Genomic DNA, 11,959 nt, shown 5'->3' on the forward strand with positions numbered 1-11,959 from the left:
TTCATATCCTAAAAAAAAGGTGGTACAGGTGTAGTATAAGGTATTAAGATTCCACTATTCTGTTTTTGTGTTATAATAGACAAGGTTTACCAAAATGCAATGGAATACATTAGTTCTGATTAGATAATTCACTTTTGTTTCCTAAATTACTCTGGATGTTTAATGTATACACATGCATTCCTTTGCATTTTCATAAAATAATTTTTGGGTGTGATTTTGAGCTCTCATATAACTGAAACTCCAGATTTACATCCATGTCCGCATGCTCACCCAGTAAGTTAACCAAAAGAGAAAATCAAAAAATTGCAGTATTTTATTAGTCTTAACAATTTGAAAAGCACCCCTTTAAAAACAGAAAAAAATCTCACATCACAGAAGAGACATTTGTCGAAGGCAAAATAATATGTTGAAAAGAGTGGTTTTGAAATGCTCATTGAAAGCAGCAATGAGATTTTGTTTTATTTGTTTGCTAAGAAGAACTCCTCAGGCAATAAGACTGTCATTTTATTTTCACTCCAGAAAAACTCCAGAAGCATGATCAGGATCTAAAAAATCACCTTTAACATTATTCTACTTTTGTAGTATTATTCAATTGTAAAAACACTTTATATTTTTAAGTATTCCTAACCTAAGAAATTGTAGACTGAACCTGGTTGAGCTGTTTCCTACTGATTCAGTCTTGTTACCTGTCACACTCCTAACCATCTGACCTGCTTTAGTTATTTCAGAGTTTATTATTATTATGGTTTGCAGGAGGGGCATGCATATCACTGGCCAACACTTTTGAATTAATTATGTTTTCCTGAAGAAGAAATGGGACAAGAAACTAGGCCAATTATTCACTGTTAACCAACAGATACACATTCACACTAGTGGTCCCAAATGTTCCCTGGGTCTCTGTTTAAAATTAACCCATCAGAAAATCACATGGAGGATGTTCGAGACCCTCCCCCCCCCCCCCCCCCCCCCCCCCCAATTATTTAAAATCATGTCATTAAATCAGACAAATGCTGGCACTGCAACTCAGCAGGAGCTAATTTAACCCATATGCTTTGGGACTGTTCCTACATCCTTTTGTCTTAGCCAGAATTTATGCAGGAATTATTTTTTCCTATAAAATAAAATTATATTATAAAATAAGCATACAATTTTAAGTCCAATGGATTCTAAATGGAAGCTGGATAAATATGACAAAAAAAACACAAGGCCCAAAAACCTTTAGTTCAGCAAAACATATAATGACTTCTTGGAGACTAGCATTACAGAAAGGAAGATCCAAAAAGTACCAGAAATCTGAAGACTGAAGCAAAAAGCATGGAAGTCCAGCCACCATGGAATTATGTTCCGTAACACATATAATCATGATGAATTCTTAGAGATGGATGACATTATTCTGGAAATTCCTACCAAAAATATTAAATGGGTGCCTCCATCATAGCCTTATAGTCAACTCTCTTGCCTTTCTACACTTCCCTCTGCCATTTCTTCATGATGTTTCTTTCTATATTTTTTCTTTCTTTATCACTTTTTAAATATCTTCCCATATTTCTCCTCTGTTTTATCATCTCAGGTTATTTCTTGTTCTTTCCCCTGTTTAGTGTACCTTCCTTTGAAATCCACATGTGAAAAAAGGGGCAAAACAAATAAAGGCTTAACTTCACTTGGGCTTTTCTGAAATGGTCATTATGCACTACACAGACAGCACTCAGCTTTTTATACTGTGACTCATTCCAAAGGGAATATTGACTAAATTATTATGTTGATTTTATATGTCTTAGTAATGAATCTGTGATTTTTTTGTAAGAATAATAATTAAAAAAGCACTAAAGTGTTGGGCTTACTAGAATACTGATGAAGAGCTAAAGTGTAGTCTTGGATAGTGACATTACCCCATTGGCCATTTACCATGTAGTTAAACATGTTTCAATGCAGTAATCCCGAAAGATGCAGGAAGTACTTGCCTACACAAAAAAAAAAGTGGATCTTCATTATTTATAGTTTTGGGTTGTGTTGTGATTGTGCTAGTGCCTGATTTAAGAATTTATATGGGTTTTTTTTTTTTCGGTTGTTGTTTTTGTTTCTGTAGCAGCAACTTACCATCTGGAAATGTTAAAAGAGCATAAAAGAAATAGGATTTATATGCAGAAACAACACTCCGCTCTTCAAACTTTCTTCAGTCTGGCCTGTGCTTTTGCGTGCAAGTTGCTCTTCTCAATTGTCATTTGGGTTTTGTTTTCGTAATTGGTCATCACCATGGGACTCAAGTATATAGTTCTGTGTATTAATGAGTGCTTCAACTGATTAAATAATAGGCTTTTCCACAGGAAATTTGAGGGATGTATACAGTTCAGACTGAGATACTTAATTCTTGCAAGCAAACTGGGATTTATAAAGTACTTTTATTTAAGAAAATCACATGCAATATTAACAAAACAAGCTCATGCCTTGAATTGTGCACATTTTTATGAGTTTAATGTTTTATGAATGTTGTACAACCGGTTACAAAATATGATGCATGATTCTAGAATCTTGTTGCCTCAAGGGAGAAGTTCCTTCAGCCATGCACTTTGTAATCTCATCTTATCTCATGTCAGGATAAACAGTCTTTTTGCTGAAAGAGTTTCTACACTCTTGCACCCTGCTAGTCTTGAAGCCTTAACTGGCAAAAGTTTTCCCACCTGCCTTTATGAAGCATTGGGTAAGCAGCCTTCCAGTATCTGAAGGGGGCCTACAGGGATGCTGGGGAGGGACTCTTCATTAGGGACTGTAGTGATAGGACAAGGGGTAACGGGTTGAAACTTAAACAGCAGAGGTTTAGATTGGCTATAAGGAAGAAATTCTTTCCTGTTAGGGTGATGAGGTACTGGAATGGGTTGTCCATGGAGGTAGTGAATGCTCCATCCCTGGCAATGTTCAAGGCCAGGTTGGATGAATCCTTGGGTGATATGGTTTAGTGTGAGGTGTCCCTGCCCATGGCAGGGGGGTTGGAACTAGATGATCTTAAGGTCCTTTCCAACCCTAACTGTTCTATGATTCTATGATCCTCTCCATGATCAGTTATGCCCTTCCCAGTTAGCATGCAACTACAAAAGGCAATGATGTTGGAGATAGAATGTGGAAGAAAAGAAAGTAATTGATACATATTTATAGTAATTTCCATTGGAAATTCCAAAAGGTGGACTGTCTGAACCAACAGTATAGAAACCTGAGATATGGAGACTACAGGAGTGACGAGGGAGCAGAGGAAGGATTTCATACTAGTGGAAGACTAGAAGTTTGGAGGCTAAAGGGGCACAAACATATTGCTGATGGATGTGACACATTGCTGATGGATGGATGGATTTGCAGGATTTCCTGAAAACATCAAACAGAACAGAGAACACCTTTAACTAGAGATCTAAAGGAATGTTTTCTAATGAGTTGGGTTTTTTTTTTCCACCATTATGACTCACAGACAGGAGGTGAGGTTCAGTATGATCTTTCCAGGGTATTGGCTCTATAGGAAGTGTTCCTGCTCAGTTATCAAAGTGAGATATGAGTAGGAGATCTGAGCAGTCAGGAGTCTGTGCCTACAGACCAGCACCAAAATTGCTCATAAGCTGTTCCTGCTACAATAACTTGAAAGTTACTAATTGCTTTAAAAAGGGGAATACATTGTAAAAGTAAATACTCCAGATCTGTCTCAAGACAAACTTTAAACCCCTATCAGATGCTCATTTTCCTTCACACATTCTGTGGGCAGATGTGTGTTACTAAGTGTCTAGAGAAATTCCCCTATTTAGCTGCTTTCCCCTAAGATTCTCTTATCTGTGTTAGTTAAAAAGTGACTGAAATATGCACAGTTACAAGAGCAATTAATGTGGTATAAGAAACAATACAAAGTAGAATAGCAAAGCCATACGATAATTTATACAGCTTTTCTGAAATTATTTACATTTTTTCCCTCTGAGCAGCTGTAAAACATTTTTTCATTTGCTTCCTCTGCCTAGTGAGATCCAGGAGGTAAAAGCATCCTCAGCTTTGCCTCAGGGGACACATGGCAAGACACACTTATGTGATACTCATACCTCCATGAAAATGAGTATATATTAAGTAGTTGACAAAAGCTCCCTTTATGGTTAGTAAAAAGAATTAGACATCCCAAGTATGAAATTCATGAAACAAATAGTTTATATACCTCATAAATACCTATTTCACTCCACTGAACATAAATAGGGCTTATTTAGCTCAAAACTATACACCTGATCATCTAAAATTCAATTAAATGTTTCCCTGTATGCATTTTCTTTTCCATGTCTGTCTGTTTTGTAGGTTCTAACACTGTTACATTCTGCATAATACTATGAATTATTTTGTATTTGCCACAATGAGGAGCTTCCTATAAAAATAACTGATTTTGTGGTACTTCAGGTTTTTGACAGAATCCATTCAGAGTGAGCATTAAATATCTTACGACTTAATTTGAATCCCAGTGAAATCAATGCAAAGTCTCACAAGTTGTGCACTGGGATTGTATTTAAAATTTTTCTAGGTTGACATTTTTTCAAAGAATCTCTCCTCATTTACAATTTGAGGGTTTTTTTCAGTGAAAATACATGTTTAGATATAGTTTTGGATTGAGAACAGGCTTTTATAAATATAAAAATTCAGTGACATGTTAAGAGCTTAGCTGCAAAGTAAATTTCATATATGAAAAGAGGCCATGGAAACTGTTGGAGTAAATTCTTTTTGAAGACTTGTCACTTCTATTTTCTAATCCTTTTCCCCCTCTCCACAGGACATCTATTGCACAATATATCTCAAATCAAAATAAATCTTTAAAAATCAATAAAAAAAAGAAGAGGTTAACAAAGAAACCATATTTCTGGAATAAACACTGTTTACGTATAATTTTATAGTCTTAGTTTAGTGTCAGTTTCATAATCCAGAACTGGTTCAGAGGTTTTATAAATCAGTCACTATCTGGATCCACTAAAAAGAATGTAGATGTTTTAGCTAAAGAATGCAGCAGAGAAAAAATAAAAACAAAACAGTTAAATGAGCAACATGATTTTTATTTTTTTTTAAAGTACTCTTGAAAGTAGCATACTGTGAGCTAATATTAATCATATGAGGATAGATCACGTAAACAAAATCTATCTAGTGATCTAGTTCCAAACTTCAGGACTGTGAATCCTGTTAAATTTTAATTTTTATACTCCGAAACAATTTTTATAATGTAACATTTATTTTTGATAATACTCAGAACTATGAATCATTTTACTTTACAACCCTTGAGTCTTAGGATTTATGAATACAGAAGAAAATCTGTTTCCTATTTGTAGGCTCTACTGTTTGGAATTACATGCTAGCAGAAGAAAATCTGTCCTTATACAAATGTGATAACACAAAAATATATGAAGGTGCTCTTGCTTAGGTATGACCAGTCAGTCTCAATTGGGCAGATCTGGTGTGTTATGTTTCTTGAACTATGTAACAATAAATAAAATTCTTGGCTCACAAGAAGAGGAATGCTATTACAATATATATAGTCCATATACTTCATTCTGTTTCTGTTTTGTGACTGTAATTCACTGTAAGACTCAAAGGTTGAGGATCAAGTGTTCCCAATTTCACATGAATTTATATCACCTTTATTCCCAGCAAGTTCCCAGTCTGGGCACTATTTGTCTTAGGGTATAAATTCTTTTCTTATGTTCAAACCAAAATTCTATTATGTGTCTACGTTACTGTTTTCTGATGGAAACTACTATGTATTCATGGAGGATTTCTCATCTTAAAAAATAAGTATATTAATAAAAAAATTCTCAACTGCTTACAGTTAAATTCAAAGGAACTTGCTGCTTTAGAAATAGAGCACAAAAGCACATAAAAGTACTTACTTTTTCTGCATTGGTACAAAAGCCTTTATACAGCAATGAGCATAAATTATAAAATAGTTTTCTTTTGTTCCTAATACAATTTTAAATAATTTAGAAGAAAATATGTGCAGTTTATACTTTGACAGATCTAGAATTCTATAGTGTTACAGACAATGAAGATGCTTCTGTGATCATTGAATTCTTTTATAAAGATATGTGATCTTTACATGCTTAAAATTTTAATCCATGGACAAGGAAGATGCCAAACAGCATCAAAAGTCTATTAGCTATCTATTCAGGCTAATATATTGAAGGAAAATTAATCTCTGAACACAGAGCACATTGAAAAGAATGTAAATCTCCTCATTTCACAGTCTCTTTTCCTATGGGATTTCATAGAAAAAAATCAAATATGGTTACTTGAGATTGCTTTCAATAACATTTCAAGAGCATATCTTTAGACTTAGACATATCAACTATTCTCCTGCTGTGAGCCAAAATAACTTCATAAGAGCACATTGAGCTTCTCAGCTGAGTCCTGGATTGACTGGGTCAAGAGAAGAATGATTAAGAACATATGACACAAAAAAAAAAGGACAATGGTATTTTCCTCTTTTAAGACTATGAGAAGACTAATACCAGCAAGGGATGTTCACACAGTTTCCAAGGTCTTGGCCATACAATGCTACTGCAGGACAGTCTCACATGCCAATAGAAGTCCTGCTGAAATATAGAGTTGCATTTGGACACAGATGCCTTTCCAGTAGTCATTACATTGTAATTGCAGTATCTTAACAGAGAAAAGTAAATTAAAAATACATATTTTGCAAAAGAGTAATTAAAATAATTGACATTTTCAATCATCCACATATATAATTAGCCAAAAATCCATTCTTAAGGCACACTTTTTCTCTTGCAACATATGTGCATTATTATGTACTGTGCTGATTGAATGCCCTAATACTTACACTTAAATGGCATTCCTATTCAATAATCCATCTGCTCAAATGATATTTCAACCAATGGCTCTAAAGTTCAGTTTGACAGACCTAACCAGCTACACCATCTTTCCAGGAATATCCCCCTTTCTGTTTTCCACAAGGATTTAGATGGACTTCTGTTTATTTTTGGCTTTTTTCAGGGAATATTGTGGAAAAAAAGGCATTCCTCAGCTACATAATATGCACCACACAGAAGTCTTAAATTTCAGAATTCTTTTTTGGAGAAGACTCATATCACACCATTTTCACAATCTGCAATTTTCCCACTCAGGTCTCCATCCAGGCATTCACAATGAGAAATCAGAACATAAAGTGCAGCTCAGTTCATTACATAGGACATTTTTTTTCTGCATATTTTATAATCAATATCAAGGGTTCTTCAGAATATGGATCTCTTGCAAGAACTACACAGACAGCTACTGACATTGTATACATTCCAGGAAAAACTACTGACATGACTAGGCCATAAAGTAAAATAAAAATAGGAGAAATTACTTTGAATGACGTCTGTTTAAGTTTTTGAAAGGTCTGATTTTATTTACATATAAACATGCATTGCATTAAAGTTGTCAGCACAGTCTATTTATAGTTCTTGGGCAAAAGCTGACAAAACATTGATCTATTTAACCGAATTTAATAACAATAATAAAAAGACATTGAATTTAATTAACTTCAAGAGGAAAAATTAGTTAAACCCATGCACAGTTAAATATTGTCTAACAGAGGCCATATGTGATTTAAAGGTGGTAGTGTATCAAGTAAGAGTCAGTTAAAAGGCTGAGAAAGTTGATGTTGTACTGATTTGTATTCATTTTTGGAATGCAGCCTTTCACTGGAAATATATTGCCTTAATGCCACTCAGAGTACAAAGTCAAGAACAGTCAACTCTCACTGAACAACTACATATCTCATCCCTTTCCTAGTATTTATCATACTTCTTCTTTAGCTAATAACCGATACAGAATATTTTCATACTGACCAACATGCTGTAAAACTTTGTTATAGTGTGTCCCTGTGTTTTAATAAGTGTCAGTAGCTGTTTTTCATGTCCTAGACAATATTTTGTAACTTAGAGACAATTTCATGCCTTTGGACACCTGGCAGACTATGGCTCAGGTGTTCTGGATCAGGTGTTGCTTAATGTAATTTATTCATTCATTTAGCATTATTAAATAAACACTCCGGCTCCCCAGATAAATATTTCATAGTGGTGCAACAGTTAGTTGAAGATAGGCATAAAATATTGCATTTACTAAATTGCAATTACCATTTGTCTTGTGCAAATAAAGCAGAAAGAGCCTATAGTAGAGGGTTTGCACAACATGTTTGTTTTTTGTACCCTAGAAAAATCCTCTAAGCCAAATCTACATTGGCTGCTATTAAGGTTGGCTTAATACCTAAAAAGAGAGGCCAGGGCACTTGTTCAAACAGATCTAGTACCCTTGGCTCCTAGCACAGCTAGAACAAAGGAGATATAGCCAGGCCATGTTTTGAAAAGCAGCTGTGAAGTGAGGTGTTATGCAAAAAGCATGTATTCTGACTCTTCTCTTGGCAGGGGTGATTTCCAGATCCTTGGTTCTATTCAGCTCCACCTAAATAGACTCAAGCTACTTGAAATTTATGTGACTAGACCTACTTTTCTCAAGAAACTGTATGAGCAATGGTGATGAAACGCAAGAGCAGGCATAAGAATATTGGCTTGTGTAGTTTGTTGCCCTGTAGCAAGCTATACGATCTGCTTTCGCTTGTCATATTAGTCTTCTCTTGGTTGTGTTATAGCTCTACTCTCTACAACATAGGCAGCACAAGATTTATGAAAGGTTATATTTTATATAAATTTTATCTGCCTTTTACACACACTAGTAGCTGCATCACACTGCTGCTCTACTGAATAAACTTAGAAGTTCAGTGGTAACTCATCTGCTGAAAAACCTAGTCCGCACACATTATTCAGAAATATCATTGCTGTATAGAAGGCAATAGAGAAATTTCAATAGAGGCAATAGAGTGTATCTCAGTTCTAGAGGTACAGGATAGACTTTTGGCTCCTCAAGACTGTCAAATAGGATGAAGAAACCTGGTCTAGGTATTTTGGGGTGTGGCTTTGTTTGTTGTTTTGCTCATTTTTATAATAATGGAAAATAAACAAGATCTCATTGAAATGCACCATTGATTGTTACTATGATGGCAGCAATTTTGACTTTTCCAGGTATTTCAGAATAACATCCCATTATTTCTATTTATTAATTTTAAAATAAAATAATAATATTGTGCTTGTATGCCTTATGGAAAAATCAGTTTTAGAATGTGGCTTGTAAAAAAGAGCATGTTAAATGTAGAAGTCAAAGGACTTTGTTTAGCAGTAGTCTGGTTAAAGTCCACCAGAACTGCTGAGACTGAAAATAAAAGTTATCAGTAATGTTTATGTGGAAAGAAATATTTCAAGCATTCATATGAATATAATAGGTCTTTGTGTTGCACAACCCAGTAAAACAATTAAGGTTCTTTCACACTGGAGAAATTTCCAGGTTTTCTAGAGTCAGCATAGTTAGTTTATATAATTTCTAGGTTCAAAGCTGAATATTCATCAAAGGTTCTAGTTAGGGAGTATTTGTGGTGGGAATAGCCAGGGGCTATCTTCCATTCATGTCTTTTTTTAAATATTTTGAGCATAAAACTCCAGACATCTTCACATTATTATTACTAATGTGTTTTTTGGTGAGATCTGTGTTACCCTCAGTAGCAGCAAAGTACAAAAACAGGTGAGAAGATGAAAACAATAGTATTAATTCTTGCTTCAGTATCAAAGTTATTTTGGTACTGACATCCTTAGCAGAAATTTATTTTATCAAGGCAGTAAAGAACCCTTGGAACTAAAGAAATCCCACATTCAAAGTTAAGAATGTGCTGAAAAATAGTAATTTTAGCCTTGAACCAAAATCAAGAAAATATTGAAGCAAGGCCTAAGTGCTGTAGATCTGAAAACTGAAATACTACAGGAGCTGGGAAAAATTCTCATTTATTTTGATGGTAGAATACACTGGAGTAAAAGAAGATCTTTATGAGGAGTGAAGGTGATAAGATTTGCATGAAAAACAGTTTGGGAATGAGCTCTGAGACCTTGGGCTTGATAAGCCCTGGGGGAATGAGTTGGTTGAAGAAGAGGGAAGGTAAACAAAACAATTCTTGGGAGGATAGGCCAGAATGTAGTTGTGGCGTGAGTCTCAGTTGACAATGTGGGGTTGTGAGAGGGCCTGCAGCATTGTGACTGAACTATTTACCTGGACAGTTTTACAGGGCCCAGTGAGATTGAACGTGGCATGTTTGTACAGGTTGGGAAAGGACTGAATAGGGGGATAAAAAGGGCTTGGTTGTAATAAAGTTGGATTTGAGCCTCCTCATCAACTTGAGTCCATGTCGTGAAATGCCACAGATCTTAGCTGGCAGTACTTTTCCTGAATAAAATTAATATGTGAGAGATGACATAAAAAGCGTGAGCAGTTCGACTGAAAACACGTAGAATAAACAACAGCTTATAACATTGTTTTAAAATACAAAAGCATATCTGGGCTTCAAAAAATCATACTAAAGAAAGAAGGCTAATTTTAAGTCTGTTCAAAAGAGATGATGTTTTGGCAAATTTTTAAGGTAGTTTCTCAGCCACTTCTCTTCCTCATATTCTCCTAGTACTGCTGATTTTCAACAGCAATAGCAACCAGCCAAAAGTCAACCTGAAATCTATTTTGGACACAAAATATAAGATTACCAACTGAGTGAGAAGAACAAATCCAACAAAATGTTTTTAAAATTTCAAGAACTATGTTATTTTGGATTCTATCCATAGGAAATACTGCTTTTTCTTTTTAAAATCTGTGAGAGCATTTACTGGTATTAAACAGCTCTGGGAGTTGTCACTGTCATGAAGGAGATTAGTGTCTTGCACTCTTTTTATGGTATTTTCAACTTCTGAACCAGCCTGTGACTAAATTTTTTTAATGAAAAACGTTTGCAGTACTAATGCTGACCTCATTTGTCTCTTAAATGCTAAATGAACTTTAACCTTATGAATCTAAAAATTCTTCAGTAGAAACACAAATCTGATCATTTACACATACAAATGGAAAATATTGGATTTACTGATATCCAGCTAAAACACCATCTGTGGAATAACAAGTGAACACCGGTAATAACGTTTTCATCTTTCTGTTCCTTTTGATCTTGCTAGATTCATTACAGCAGGTTTATTTTCAGTTACATTGATAGAATGCAAAGGAACAGTCTCCAGAGAAGTTTTATTTATTCTTGAGAAAGCAAGAAAACTCTACTGTCATTCCAAAACTGGATATTTGCAACTACATTAATGTGGACATCTGTTTTACCAGGTGAAATAAGGTGGGTTTGAACATTAAATACTGCACTATTCTGCATACTTTACATTTCTTAGTCATCAATTTCAACAACTGCATTTCACAGCTCAGAACACTGAGGCAGGAAGAAACAGTTCCCTGAAAGAATAACTGTTCTAAGTATTAAAGTCCTATTCACTCTGCTGTCTGTAAACAAAAATGTCTACTTGTGCATGTGTTTTTGAGTAATGTGAGTGGGCACAATGGGTACAAAGTGAAACACAGAAGGTTCATCTGAACATCAGCAAACACTTTTTTAAAAGGCAGATGACTGAGCACTGGCACAGGTTGCACAGGAAGGTTGTGTAGTATCCTTCCTTGGAGGTATTCAAAAGCCTCCTGGACTTTGCTCTGCACAGCTTTTAGTGGCACTGTTTGAGCAGGGAGTCTGGGACAAGATGACATTCGGAGGTCTCTTACAGACACAACCATTCTGCAATTCTGTGTGATTCTGGATATGCCATATGTTTGCGTTTCTATTTTTCTGTGCTTTTGTTTCTTTTTTTTTTCTCTCTACATGATGCTTCAAAAATAGTGGTTAACTAATAATTGCATACAGCAATTATCTTTCAACCATAACACAAGATAAAGAGATACATTACTCCCTATGTCATTTACCTGTCCCCATTTTTAATGTCTTCATCTGTACTGAAAACTCTTTAGATTGAATGAAAACGGAATAATTCTCATT

Source organism: Melopsittacus undulatus, chromosome 5, assembly GCF_012275295.1.
Source record: "Melopsittacus undulatus isolate bMelUnd1 chromosome 5, bMelUnd1.mat.Z, whole genome shotgun sequence".
Classification (NCBI taxonomy): domain Eukaryota; kingdom Metazoa; phylum Chordata; class Aves; order Psittaciformes; family Psittaculidae; genus Melopsittacus; species Melopsittacus undulatus.